We start from the raw sequence: 15,229 nt of genomic DNA on the forward strand, positions 1-15,229 counted from the left end.
CTAAATATTGTGATGGCAAATCCGTTTGTTTATTATAGCTAATATTGGGTGTGAATGATAGAAAATTTCAGCTTAAAATTGGGAGAACCAAAATAAGCAGGCGATTAATCACAATCAGCATGTAATCTGTTACCCAGATGACTAACACAAGAGGGAGGTGAATTGAATTGTATTTAAAAATAAAAAATTATAAATTAAACACAATATAAAATATAAACAAAATACGAAACATCAATAAATATAAAAATTAAGGGTAAGAGAGAAGCAAACTCGGTATGTTAACGAGATTCCGCCTTACTGGTTACGTCATCGCCTCAAGCTACCATTTGAGGATTTCCAAATTTACTATTCAACCTCATTCAGGTAGAGATAGAAACCTATTACACTTTTAAACAACACCGCTATAAATGATTCTTGTAAAACATCCTCTACACTTGCAATCATCTTGCACGTGGTGATTCAACTATTCTCTGTGTAGAATACTTTTTACATACACAAAGGTTAACACACCCTTTTATTGATACAAGAGCTGATAGTGGGTAAGTTATCAGAGAACACTTCTCAATGAGTGAAATAAGAACAATACAGCGCATACTATATCTCTCTCAAAATGAATAAGGATTAAGGCTCAATACTTAGAAAAGAAAGAATGAAAGTTTTGAATGAATCTTGTATGCTCTTGGTGTTGTAAATGTAAAGCTTTCAAATGATCTATTTATAGGCATATGAAATTTCATATTCAAATTTAAAAAAATTCACATGTCAAAGATATCATTATTCACTTTTCAAAAAATTCAAATAAAAGTTTATTCTTTTTCATTTGTCAAAGAAAACATCATTCACTTTTCAAAAATTTTAAACCTAATTTTTTTATTTTTCATATATGACAAAAGGAGTACACTTTACTTTTCAAATTTTTTAAACAAAATCATTTATCTTTTGCATAAATAAAAAATAGCATAAATCACTTTTGAAAATATTCAAATAAAATATGCACATGTGAAAGATGACAATTAATTATCTTTAATATTTTCAAAAATTTCAAACAAAATCATTTACCTTTTGTATAAGTCAAAAAGAGCACCAGTCACTTTTGAAAATATTCAAATAAACCATGCACATATGAAAGATGATAATTAATCATTTTTCAAAATATTCATGCACATGTGAAAAATGTTATTTAATGTTTTATGATAAAATATTAATTTTGAGTCTTAATTCTAATTTCAAATTTTTAAGAGATTTACAACACTACTCTATGATCTTCAATGTGAACTTGTTCCATTCTTGCTCATGCTTGGTTTCTTGATGTGCTTGACTCCATTGCGTAGACAACTTGAGTTTAAAACTCTTTTATTCTTTGAATTTATTTGTTATTATCAAAATCAATATGTAGATATATAATTACACAAAACTTGAAACCTTGGGTTCAATAAAATCATTCGTCTGAATACTTGAGCAAAAGGTATGAGGATGCTAGATAATTTCTTTTCATTTCAATAGACTTGTCCAAATTCTAAACGCATATCCCACAATAAATATTGTCCTCTACATGTGAAATGAATTTCCATATGTTTTTGTGACAGTATTACATTATAGTAACTCAGTAGTTGTTACTTTGTTGATTTTGGGCTTAAAATGCACATGTCCACCACAATAAACTTTCTGACCAGAAAATATATTCTTGTGCTCATTGCTCACACATCTAGCGCGTTGAGAATAGAAATTTGGTTGACTTCTATAAGGAGATGCACTGGTCGAAGAAGAAGAATAAGTTTATGACAGATGCTACAAAAGATACTTACGTGAGTAGTACACTAATAATACCTGGGATCTATGTTTCTTTCCGACAATAATAAATGTATACATAGCACATGCCTAGATTGTTAATAATCGTTGTTTTGCCAATGTGCAAAAGGAGATGCAAGGTAAGTTGAATGGCTTAGAACCAGAGCAACGTAGTGATGAGGCATCAACGATTGTCTTTAAGGGAGGTCCTTGGCCATCAACCTAGATATGCACGAGGACTCGGGAAGATGGTCATCCCTGAGTCAAGTAGACAATGTGACCAATTTAAAATGCAATACTACATGTCTGAGATTGAAAGATACAAGAAAGATGCTGAACAACATAAGAAAGATGTTGAAGAGTACAAGAGTCAGCCGGATGAAATGAGAAGAGAGATACGGGCTCTTAGGAAGCATCAAATTCAGACTAACAGAATGCTTAAGGCTTTTTTTAGAGATCATTCATCATTCACTGAATCATATCGACAGACTCAGTGTAACGATTCCCCCGACCCATAAGGGGGTCCTATGTTTTTTGGCCTTGTGGGTGGTTTTTTGTTCGTCAATATGATAGTAGGGTAATATATATATATATATATATTAGTATATATATATAAAGGGATCTATGTCTACATAGGGAAGATAAACAAGTTTGGGTATCCTCTTTTTGAGAAGTTTTTTAACAAATTTTTAGACTCTGTAGCTGAACCATTTCAGTATTCATGTTTTATGGGTATCTAGTGTCCATGTCCCGGCGATTCACAAGTAGGGGCAATTAACCATGGGAGAAGGTTGCACCACTGTCCTCACAACCTTTTTGAGAAGTTTCTTTTTGAGAAGTTTTATGGAATGTTTCTATGTTATTGGGTTTAGGGTGATTCTATCTCGTGTGAATTAACCATTGGAGAAGGTTGTACCACTGTCCTCACAACCCAAGCTTCAACAAAGGTAGATTTCTTCAACCTCTCGCGATTTGATTTTCGATTGGTCAATATAAATTAATTTTATGTCTTCTTTTAATTTTCTTTTGGGTTAACGAGCTTTGAATTGTATGTAATTCTGGATTACATGCTTTTAATAATTTTGTACTCGGACCTCTGTGTACTTCTTTCGATTCTTGTTATTGTTGCCTAGATGACTAACACAAGAGGGGGGGTGAATTGAGTTGTATTAAAAAAATAACAATTATAAATCAAATATATAATATAAAATATAAACAAAATATGAAATAACAATAAATATAAAGAGTAAGGGTAAGAGAGAAGCAAACTCAGTATGTTAACGAGGTTCGGCCCCACTGCCTACGTCCTCGCCTCAAGCTACCCTTTGAGAATTCTCAAATTCACTATTCAACCTCCTTCAGGTGGAGATAGAAATCTATTACACCTTTGAACAACACCGCTACAAAGGATCCGTGTAGAACACCCTCTACACTTGCAATCACCTTACACGTGGTGATTCAACTATTCCCCGTGTAGAATACTTTCTACACGCACAAAGGTTATACACACCATTTTTCCGATATAAGAGCTGATAGTGGGTAGGTTATCAGAAAACACTCCTCAATGAGTGAAATAAGAACAATACAGCACAAACTATATCTTTCAAAATGAACAAGGATTAAGGCTCAATGCTTAGAGAAGAGAGAATGAAAGCTTTGAATGAATGTTGTATGCTCTTGGTGTTGTGAATGTGAAGCTCTCAAATGATCTATTTATAGGCATATGAGACTTCATATTCAAATTTAAAAAGATTCACATGTCAAAGACCACATCATTCACTTTTTCAAAAAAAATCAAATCTAATATTTTACTTTTGGCATATGACAAAAGGAGCACATTTTCCTTTTTAAAAAATTTAAACCTAATCTTTTACTTTTTGCATATGACAAAAGGAGCACACTTTCTTTTTCAAAAAATTCAAACCTAATCTTTTACTTTTTGTATATGACAAAAGGAGTACACTTTACTTTTCAAAAAATTCAAATAAAATCATCTATCTTTTGTATAAGTCTAAAAAAGCATCAATCACTTTTGAAAATATTCAAATAAAATATGCACATGTGAAAGATGACAATCAATTATCTTTAATATTTTCAAAGTTCAACCCTTTAATCAAGGCATGCACATGTAAAAGATGACAATCAATCATCTTTCAAAATTTTCAAATTTAATTTTCAAAAATATTCATGCACATGTGAAAAATGTATTTTAATGCTTTATGATAAAATATTAATTTTGAGTATTAATCCTAATTTCAAATTTTGAATAAATTTACAACATTATTCTATAATTTTAATGTGAACTTGTTCCCTTCTTGCTCATGCTTGTTTCTTTGATGTGCTTGACTCCATTGTGTGGACAATTTGAACTTGAAACTCCTTTATTCTTTGAATTCATTTATTATCATGAAAATCCATGTGTAGATTTATAATCACATGAAAGTTGAAACCTTGGGTTCAACAATCTCCCCCTTTTTGATGATGATAAATACTTGATAGAACTTGAAACCTGTATTAATACTTAAGCTCCCCCTAAAAATATGCGTTAGTTTTTCAAGCAAAAGTATAAATATAATTCCAAGCATATATAATAAGTTTAGCAATTTAAACAATGTTAATGTTCTAGTCTAAACTCCCCCTTTTGGCATCATTAAAAAGGATCGGCAACAAGTAAATGGACTGAAGAAAATGATGCGTTTAATAGTCACTGTAGATAGTTGAAAAATGAGCTGTCCGTGACCCGACAAATGCTGCAAAATCTCGAGGCCTAACTCTATAAATTTAGTGCGGCTGGAGATTTAAACAATCGCCTGATGTTGTTGACAAACGTGATTGAAGGCTCTGAGTTTCTATAAAAAAAATGATCATTTTCATCTATCGGATGCCAAAAAAATACATCGCTTCTTGACCTGAGTTCTGTTTTTCCACAACAATAGAATGACTGAGCAATTCTCTTCTACTAATGTTCCAGACTTGAATCAGGAACTCTTGACGCATCAATCATCAATCTTCTTTCCTGAGGCCGTCAATACCATGATAGGAGCAGAGAACCGTTTTTCTAGTAAGGCTGATTCTGAGATTATTGCAGAATCAAGAATGCTCAGTAGTCAATATGCTGCCACTGTTACGATCATGTCTCGGAGGTTAATGGCGAGGGTGAGTGAGATTGATCATCTTAACATGCAAATATCTGAGTTACGACAAAAGCTTGCTAATAAGGATAGTGAGAATAAAATACTAAAGCAAGAAAACCAAGAGTTGAAAAAATTTACAGATTAGTATGCTCATGATCTGCAACCACGAATAGAGGAGCTGGAACGAGAAAGGGTTCAGATACAAGGTCAACATCGGCAGATAACAGCAGAAGTTTATCGTTTACTAGAAAAATAGAGACAATCTACTGTTAATCTCGCTGGCTTAGTAAAAAAACTTTTGACAATGTGTGTCCAACATATCTTGTATTTCTTTTGACTAAATAAGATTTGAAGAGACAATAGTTTGTCTTATTCTTTATGCTATCTCTATAAAATCAGTCCTGAAGTTCATCCAATCCGTATCAAGTTTTCTTCTCATCTCTATAACTCATCTGCATTCCTTCAATATTCTCATTTTAAGTCTTCTATTCTTTTCTCAATGGCTCATTCTTCTAACATTTCTCTAGATCCATTCATGAGGCATTCTGCATCTCAACCTCCTGTCCTTTCTGCAGCTGCCATTGGTACCATGTTGCAGTAAGAAAATAATAATCTGACTAATAAGTCAGATTCTGATACTATTTATGACTTGGTGAGTCTTGGGACTCGCTACTCTTCCTCTATTGTTGCTTTTTCTCAGCGGCTATAAGCTAAAAATCATGAAGTTGAAAAGCTCAAAGAACAAATTGTTGTACTTCAACGAATTGTTCAAGAGTCTCACACAAGGAAAGGAATCATTCGGCAGAAGAATAAACAGTTGAAATCTTTATTAGATTCTTCATTCCGCTTGCCGGTTCCCATAGATAAGAATGACATGATATTGTATGAAGAGAATGAGCGTCTCAAACATGAGGTTAAGAATCTCAAGTTTATGTAAAAGTATTTAAAAAATCTATCTCTATTTTTATTGACTCTGGTCTATTTTTTAAGAGATATTCATAGCATGCATCATACATATTTCTCTTCTGATCATTCATAATCTATCTTCTGATAAAGGTTTTGTGAAAATATCTGCTAACTGATCGTGTGTGTTTATGAACTCTAGTACTATATCGCCTTTCTGCATATGATCTCGAAGAAAATGATATATTATTTCAATATGCTTAGTTCTAGAATGTTGTATTGGATTCTTTGAAAGATTTATAGCACTTGTATTATTACATTTGATTGGAATGTGATTATACATAAGTTTAAAATCTTCAAGTTGTTGCTTCATGTAGAGAACTTGAGCACAACAACTACCCGCAGCAACATATTCTGCCTCAGCAGTAGATAGTGCAACAGGATTTTATTTTTTACTGAACTAGGAAACTAATGCGTGACCTAAGAAATGGCATGCTCCACTAGTGCTTTTTCGATCTATTTTACAGCCAGCATAATCTGCATCTATGTATCTGATTAGATCGAAATATGTGTGCTTAGGGTACCATAACCCTAGGTTAATTGTACTACTAAGATATCTAAGAATGCGCTTAACTGCAATTAAATGTGATTGTTTTGGAAATGATTGAAAGCGTGCGCATAAGCACACACTAAACATAATAGTTGGTCTACTGGCTGTTAAATATAATAAGCTACCAATCATACCTCGATATATCTTTGAGTCAACGGGCTTACCGGATTCATCTTTATCAAGTTTAGTTGATGGGCTCATTGTTGTTCCAATTTCCTTAGCATTTTCCATCCCAAACTTTTTCAGTAATTCCTTAATATATTTTGATTGATTGATGAATGTTCCACTTTTTGCTTGCTTAATTTGCAATCCGAGAAAGAATGTAAGTTCTCCCATCATGCTCATCTCAAATTCTTCCTGCATAGTCTTAGCAAAAACTTGACACATATTTTCATTAGTAGCACCGAATATTATATCATCAACATAAATCTGAATCAAAAGAATATCATCATTTTCATATTTAATGAAAAGAGTTATGTCAATTTTTCCTCTTGAAGAGCATTTTTCAATTAAGAAACTACTGAGTCTCTCGTACCAAACTCTAGGAGCTTGTTTAAGTCCATATAGTGCTTTTGTGAGTTTGAAAATATGATTTGGGGAAATATGATTTTCAAAACCTGGACGTTGCTCAACATATACCTCTTCATTTATAAAACCATTTAAGAAAGCACTTTTAACATCTATTTGAAAAAGTTTGAAATTTTTATAACAAGCATATGCAAGTAGCATTCGAATGGCTTCTAATCTTGCGACTGACATCATAATCGATTTCTTCTTCTTGATTAAAACCTTGGGCTACAAGTCGAGTCTTATTTCTAGTAATGACTCCAGACTCATCTTTCTTGTTTCTAAAAACCCATTTTGTTCCAATAATAGTATGATTTTTGGGTCTAGGAACAAGTGTCCAAACATCATTTCTTTCAAATTGATTCAACTCTTCTTGCATAGCTAGAATCCAAGATTCATCAAGAAGTGCGTCATCAATATTTTTGGGTTCAATTTGAGATAGAAAAGCAGTATGATTGCAAATATTTCTAAGAGATGATCGAGTACTTACACCTCGTGAAGGTTCTCCCAAAATTGTTCCATTGGATGATCTTTCACAAATTTCTACTGTTTGGTTGCATCTTGTATTAAATTTTGATGATATTTCCTGATGGCTCAATGTTGAACTTCCTCTATTGTTTTCTCTTTGTTGAGATTGAGACTTTCCGTATTATTTATACCTCCTGTTTTTTCATCAATAGATTTCTTGGAGAGTGGAGAATTAGATTCATCAAATACTACATGCATAGATTCTTGTACAGTCAAAGTCTTTTTATTGAATACTTTATAAGCTTTACTATTAGTAGAATACCCGAGAAAGATACCTTCATCAGACTTTGTATCAAACTTGCCTAAATTATCACTGTCATTCAAAATAAAACATTTGCATCCAAATACATGAAAGTAACCAATGTTGGGCTTTTTCTCATTCCAAAGCTCATAGGGGGTTTTATCTAATTTAGACCTTAGCATAACTCTATTTATAACATAACATGCAGTACTTACTGCTTCGGCCCAAAAATAACTAGGCAAGTTGTTTTCATTGAGCATTATTCTTGCCATCTCTTGAAGATATCTATTTTTCCTCTCTACTACCCCATTTTGTTGAGGAGTTCGAGGAGCAGAAAAATTATGCACAAAACCATTTTCATCACAAAATGTTTTAATATTTTTATTAACAAACTCTTTTCCCCTATCACTTCGAATACTTGAAATAGTATAGCCCTTTTCATTTTGAATTCTCTTGCATAACTTGGTAAAGACATTATGTGCCTCATCTTTATGAGCAAGAAAGATGACCCAAGTATACCTAGAGAAATCATCAACAATAACAAATGCATAATATTTTCCTCCTAAACTTGCAACTCTATTTGGTCCAAAAAGATCCATGTAACTCTATTTGGTCCAAAAAGATCCATGTGTATCAGTTGCAATGGTTTAGTAGTGGAAATATGTTTCTTAGTTTTAAAAGAAGTTTTTGTTTGTTTACCAAATTGACATGTATCACAAATTTTGTCTTTAAGAAAATTTATTTTTGGTAAACCTCTCGCAAGATCATTTTTTGAAAGTTTGGAAATAAGTTCTCTGTTGGCATGACCTAATCTTCTATGTCATAGCCAACTAGTTTCATTTTGAACTGAAAAGCAAATAGCATCTTGTGAGGTAATTTCTTCAAAATCGATTATATAAACATTATTATTTCTAAAAGCAATAAAACAAATATTACAATTATGATTATTCAAAATAATGCACTTATCCATTTTGAAAGTAACTGTAAATCCTTTATCACATAATTGACTTATACTCAAAAAATTATGTTTTAAACCTTTAACAAGTAGAACATCTTCAATTATGAGAGAATATTCATTACTAATTTTACCTATTTCCACGATTTTCCCTTTCGAGTTGTCTCCAAATGTCACGTGTCATTCTTCTTTAGATCTAAGATCAAAGAACTTAGTCTTGTCTCCCGTCATGTATCTTGAACATCCACTATCTAAAAACCACTTGTTTTTATTTGTGGATGACTTCACGCATACCTATAAAAACAATTAAAATGATTTTTTTTTGTACCCAAGTTCTTTAGGTCCTTTATTTATTAGTATTAGAAGAAACAAGATTTTTAGGTACCCATATGGCCCTAATAGTCATTGTATGATTTTTTTAATAGGACAAGTATGATAATTATGACCATTTCTATTACAGAAATTGCAAATAGCATGTGACATATATGAAGAATTTGAATGATTATAATAATAATTTTTTTTTGACAAAATTATTTTTATGAAAAGAATTTTGATTATTGGTCTTTGATATAGAAGGATTATCAAAGAAATTTTTATAAGGTTTGTATTTTTGTTTTGGCATATATCCCAAGCCTGCCTTGTCAAAAATACATCTTTGACTACCAAGAAGTTTTTCAAAATTTCTTTTTCCATTCGTAAAGTTTTCAACAATATTTTCTAAATCGGTTTTCTTCTTATTCAATTCAAGATTTTCATCTTTCAAAATGATATTTTCTTTTCTTAAAATATCAATTTCATTTGTTAAAGAAAAATTTTTCTTTTTCAAAACAGTATATTTGATACCCAATTTTTCAAATTCCTCATAAACCTATTCTAAAACATTTTGCAATTCTTCATATGAAGGATTTTCAATATTATCAAGATTTGTTACCTCAATGTCATCTTTAGCCATAAGACAAAGATTTGCTGATTCTCCATTGCTTGCTTCACTATCTGAGCTACTTGTATCATCATCCCATGTAGCTTTCATTGCTTTCTTGCCCTTGTTTCAATCTTTCTTTAGCAGAGGACAATCTGGCTTGATATGACCAGGCTTATTACATTTATAACAAATTAAAGTGTCATTTTTACCTGAATCTTTCTTGGAAAACTTTTTGAAGGATTTCTTCGGAGGAATTTTATTTTTCTTTAAGAACCTCTGAATTCTTCTTGTTATCATCGCAACTTCTTTATCTTTGTCTTCATTTTCCTCATTTTCATCACTTTCACTTTCATGAGGAACAGCTTTAAGTGTCAAGCTCTTCTTTGCCTTTCCTTCTTCTTCTCCTCTTTTCAATGTGTACTCATGGGTGATAAGTGACCCGATGAGTTCATTCACTTCAAGCTTCTTGAGGTCTCTAGCTTCAAGAATCGCTGTCACTTTTGATTCCCAGCGTTTTGGTAGAGAGTTGAGAATTTTTCTTACTGTCTCCACATTGGAATAAACTTTGTCAAGAGCTGTCAAGCTGTTTATGATGTTAGTAAAACGAGTATGCATACTAGAAATAGATTCATCATCATTCATCTTAAACATTTCATATTCATGAGTAAGAATATAAATTTTTGATTTCTTGACTTGCGAAATTCCTTCATAAGTAACTTTCAAGTTATCCCAAATTTCTTTTGCCGTAACACAAGTCATTATTCTATTAAACTCATTTCCATTGAGAGCATTAAATAATAAATTCATAGCAGTTAAATTCAAAATATAAAGTCTATCGTCTTCACGATCAAACTCTTCTTCTTCCTTTTTGACCTTTACTCCATCAACCACTTTTGTTGGAATATAAGGTCCATTTACAATACATTTCCAGATTTCTCGACCTTGAGCCTGAAGGAATATTCTCATTCTAACTTTCTAGAATGAGTAATTATCTCCACAAAAGAGTGGAGGCCGACTGCTAGATTGACCTTCACCAAATGAAGCTGAAATGTTAGCCATAAGATCTTAACTCAAAAGATAGTTAATCTTATAATAGAGCTCTTAGCTCTAATACCAATTGTTATTGATCATAGGCCGTACCTATGTCACCTAACAATTGTACCTACCAGACTAGCCGGCCACCGTCTCTACCGGTGCACCGTCACTCATGGTCAGAGAGTCTTACTTCGGTGACACAGTCACAAGCGAGAGTTCCCATGAGTGATCTGCCTGTATGAACAGTACATGTCAACTAGCTCTGATACCAATTGTTGCCCTGATGACTAACACAAGATGGGAGGTGAATTGAGTTGTATTAAAAAATAACAATTATAAATCAAATATATAATATAAAATATAAACAAAATATGAAATAACAATAAATATAAAGAGTAAGGGTAAGAGAGAAGCAAACTCAGTATGTTAACGAGATTCGGCCACACTGCCTACGTCCTCGCCTCAAGCTACCCCTTGAGGATTCCCAAATTCACTATTCAACCTCATTCAGGTGAAGATAGAAACCTATTACACCTTTGAACAACACCGTTACAAAGGATCCGTGTAGAACACCCTCTACACTTGCAATCACCTTACACGTGATGATTCAACTATTCCCCGTGCACAAGAGTTATACACACCATTTTTCTGATACAAGAGCTGATAGTGGGTAGGTTATCAGAAAACACTCCTTAATGAGTGAAATAAGAACAATACAACGCAAACTATATCTTTCAAAATGAACAAGGATTAAGGCTCAATACTTAGAGAAGAGAGAATGAAAGCTTTGAATGAATGTTGTATGCTCTTGGTGTTGTGAATGTGAAACTCTCAAATGATCTATTTATAGGCATATGAGACTTCATATTCAAATTTAAAAAGATTCACATGTCAAAGACAACATTATTCACTTTTTCAAAAAAAATCAAACCTAATCTTTTACTTTTGGCATATGACAAAAGGAGCACATTTTCCTTTTCAAAAAATTCAAACCTAATCTTTTACTTTTTGCATATGACAAAAGGAGCACACTTTCTTTTTCAAAAAATTCAAACCTAATCTTTTACTTTTTGTATATGACAAAAGGAGCACACTTTATTTTTCAAAAAATTCAAATAAAATTATCTACCTTTTGTATAAGTCTAAAAAAACATCAATCACTTTTGAAAATATTCAAATAAAATATGCACATGTGAAAGATGACAATCAATTATCTTTAATATTTTCAAAGTTCAACCCTTTAATCAAGGCATGCACATGTAAAAGATGACAATCAATCATCTTTCAAAATTTTCAAATTTAATTTTCAAAAATATTCATGCACATGTGAAAAATGTATTTTAATGCTTTATGATAAAATATTAATTTTGAGTATTAATCCTAATTTCGAATTTTGAAGAGATTTACAACATTACTCTATAATTTTAATGTGAACTTGTTCCTTTCTTGCTCATGCTTGTTTCTTTGATGTGCTTGACTCCATTGTGTGGACAACTTGAGTTTGAAACTCCTTTATTCTTTGAATTCATTTGTTATCATCAAAATTCATGTGTAGATTTATAATCACATAAAAGTTGAAACCTTGGATTCAACAATTATATATGCACCTCTCGTCATTGTTTCGCTTTATGCTCCCATAGGTATACAACAGTATGGGATCCAAGTGCTCTGAACATGCGTTGGAGGTAAAAACCTTGCCTTAACAAAATTACATATAAAATATTTATTGTCACCGGCTACTACTTAATTAACTTACAAATATTATGTTAAAATGCGAACTAGTATGTCCTTGAGGATGCTAATTGTATTTGGTCCCGTGGTTATAAGTTGACAACTTTTTGGAGTTCAAGGGATATAAGGAATAAATGGTTGATCTTCTTCTTCTTCTTCTTCTTCTTTTCAATATTCCTCTTTATTCTTTTTATTTTTATTTTTGTATATGTTTATTTTTTTGATAGAAAGCATAACTTTATTGATAATCTCTATAAAAGAGAATGAATACAAAGAGGAATTTCCTCCAAATTTATGAGAACATCAGTATTACCTAAAGCACCCGAGACCACCTAGCCTCTTTGTCTTTTCCATTTGATCCCAGCTCACTCGATGGATCCTAGTTTCTTGTGCTTGTTGACCCCACCAATAGTTCTTTGCAATTTATTGAGTTCTTGGAGTAGTTGCTTAGGAAGTTTGAAGGTTCCCATGCAATAAGTAGGTATTGCTTGAATCACAGATTTTAGCAATACTTCCTTACCTGCTTGAGAGGAATTTTGTCTTCCAGTTACTCAACTTTGTCCTTAGTTTGTATATGTTTATGGTTTAATTAATCCATTTGCAAGGAGTTAGGTTATAGGAGATTTTCCTGTTGAAATCACGAGATGACTTCACTTAATGATACAAAGACTTGATGAAGATTTCCTTTTGATTATTTGTATGACAAATGATTTTGAAGTGATAATGGTGAATTAATGACATGAAATAGGCAAGAATCGGGAGTGATGCTATTTTGGCCGTTGTTCCAGACCCTGTAACTTGTTTTTCCATGGCAAGATACTCTCAGAAACAGGTCTTTAGGGTGGTTTCAGACTCGAATATGGTTATTGTTTATTGGATTACCAGTGGACGCCATGAAAGTGAAGAAAGATGGGATTTTGATCTTTATAAGAGCACATACTCTTAGAAGGTGATCTGCCTTTGTTTCTACTACGGTAATGCTCAACTTTGTTTTATTCTTAGTTGTTGCATTAATGTGCTGCTACTTATTGAATGTACCGTCAGAAAGGAATTTATCTTTAATAAAAGGGGATTTCGGAAAGCTCTCGATTAATTTTTTGTTTTTTGGTTCTCTGTTTTGATGGCAGTGTTATGAAGAAGCCATGTCTTGTTTTAGGGACAGTACTGCAACCTAATCAACTTAGTTCTGCTATATTCATCACCATACACTATTTGTGATCTTTTCCCTATAGCTTTTTTTTACTGACTCTCCACGACTTTGTAGATTTATATTCAATTATAAAAAACATCTTCCCAGTATTTCCTCCTCCTTTGAATATCCAACTTGCTCCAATACGTTACAAGCTTGTGCCATGTTTATGTCCTCTATTTTCATTTTTGCGCAACCCGAATTTTGATTCAAAACTTTGGTGATTTCATTTTATTCTTATTTCAGAAGCACTGAAATTTCATAGTTAATTTGTCGTCTTGTTAAGCTTTTTAAGTCTTTTTTTCTAAGTAAACTTTTTGCATAGCCCAAGTACCGTTATGTCTTTTAAGTCTTAGGACGTCATTTTTTGCATGATGCACCTGGAGGTTCTAGTTTCTTTTCCTATGACTTAATCTGACATGTTCTAGTGTTCTGGAACAGGTGCTTCTAGAGCGAGGAAGCATTGCCTCAATTGCAGAACGCATGCAGGACTACCAAGTCATTGCAATGGTTGTTCTCTTTGGGTGAGTACTTTGTGATTTATAACTCATTTGCAGGTTAGTTATCTTGTATATTATGGTATAACTACGGTAATGATTTTCTAAACTTTAGTTATGGTTGCGTTTGGGTAGTGAGGTGATATCAGATATTTTGTGAATAATAATAAAAAAGTAGTGATAAAATATTGAATAGTAGTAAAAAGTAGTGAAAAAGTAATGATAATGTAATGAATAGTAATGAAAGGTTCTCATAACACTCCACTATCCAAATGGGGCCTTAAAAAGGAGGTGAAAGAAATTTGAATAAATAAATCAATATTAGAACTTAGACCTTGCAATTGCTTCCTTGTAGGCCAAAGAAGAAGCACATTCAGAACCAAGTTCAAGAAGATGTGAAGAAGATAACGTCTGAGCAGTTACATGTTCCTTCCTCTTCCTTGGGCCACCAACTAATGAATAAATCCAAGCATTACATGATGAAACCAAGCTTTATTGCTTCGGCCAGTGTCTTTGGTCCAAAAGTAATTTTCTCAGTTGGTGCTACCGAGGCTGCCAATAATAAGTTTTTATGCTACACCTGCACATCCCATGTTTTCCTCAACCTTGAATGAGAACTTACAGCTTGCTTACAGAGCTAAGTGGTATGAAGTAATTATTTTCATAACCTAACTATATGAAAGTTTTATGCTTACTAGCCACTCAATAATATTTAGAATTACATTCACTCTGGTTGCTACAGTTTGAGCCAACCTCAAAATTCTTGTAGTCAGACTAGTGTCCTATTGACTTCTTGATTTATCTCAAAACTTCATTAATTAATATATTAATCTTATTATATGCAAGTCAAATTTAGTGTATAGGATTCATTTTGTGAATGCTTCATGCATTTTTATGGAATTTTTTCAGGTGAACGCAAATTTTCATGTGATGGATTTATGAAATTATTAACCACAACACAACATGTATAAAAATACAATTAGTATTTTCAGGAACCAAGTTAAGTCAAGCTCTTCTCTTCATCCCACGACAAGGTTTCCTATTTTTACTTTGAGTTTTTGTCACAATGATGCATAGACTGTTGTACTACTAGCCTGCATCAGTTGTTTTGGGGGGGGGGGGGTAGATA

General features: G+C 32.5%; 1 long non-coding RNA gene across 1 annotated transcript; it reads left to right on the plus strand.

The window, feature by feature from the left end:
- The first annotated feature begins 2,429 nt into the window (after positions 1 to 2,429).
- On the plus strand, positions 2,430 to 14,792 carry LOC122275665. The gene is made up of 4 exons (XR_006228624.1): positions 2,430 to 2,735; positions 12,324 to 13,388; positions 14,045 to 14,127; positions 14,456 to 14,792. It is a non-coding gene; the product is annotated as an uncharacterized LOC122275665 (long non-coding RNA).
- The last annotated feature ends 437 nt before the right edge of the window (positions 14,793 to 15,229 follow it).

The sequence above is a fragment of the Carya illinoinensis genome, chromosome 9, assembly GCF_018687715.1.
Source record: "Carya illinoinensis cultivar Pawnee chromosome 9, C.illinoinensisPawnee_v1, whole genome shotgun sequence".
In the NCBI taxonomy this organism is placed as follows: Eukaryota; Viridiplantae; Streptophyta; class Magnoliopsida; order Fagales; family Juglandaceae; genus Carya; species Carya illinoinensis.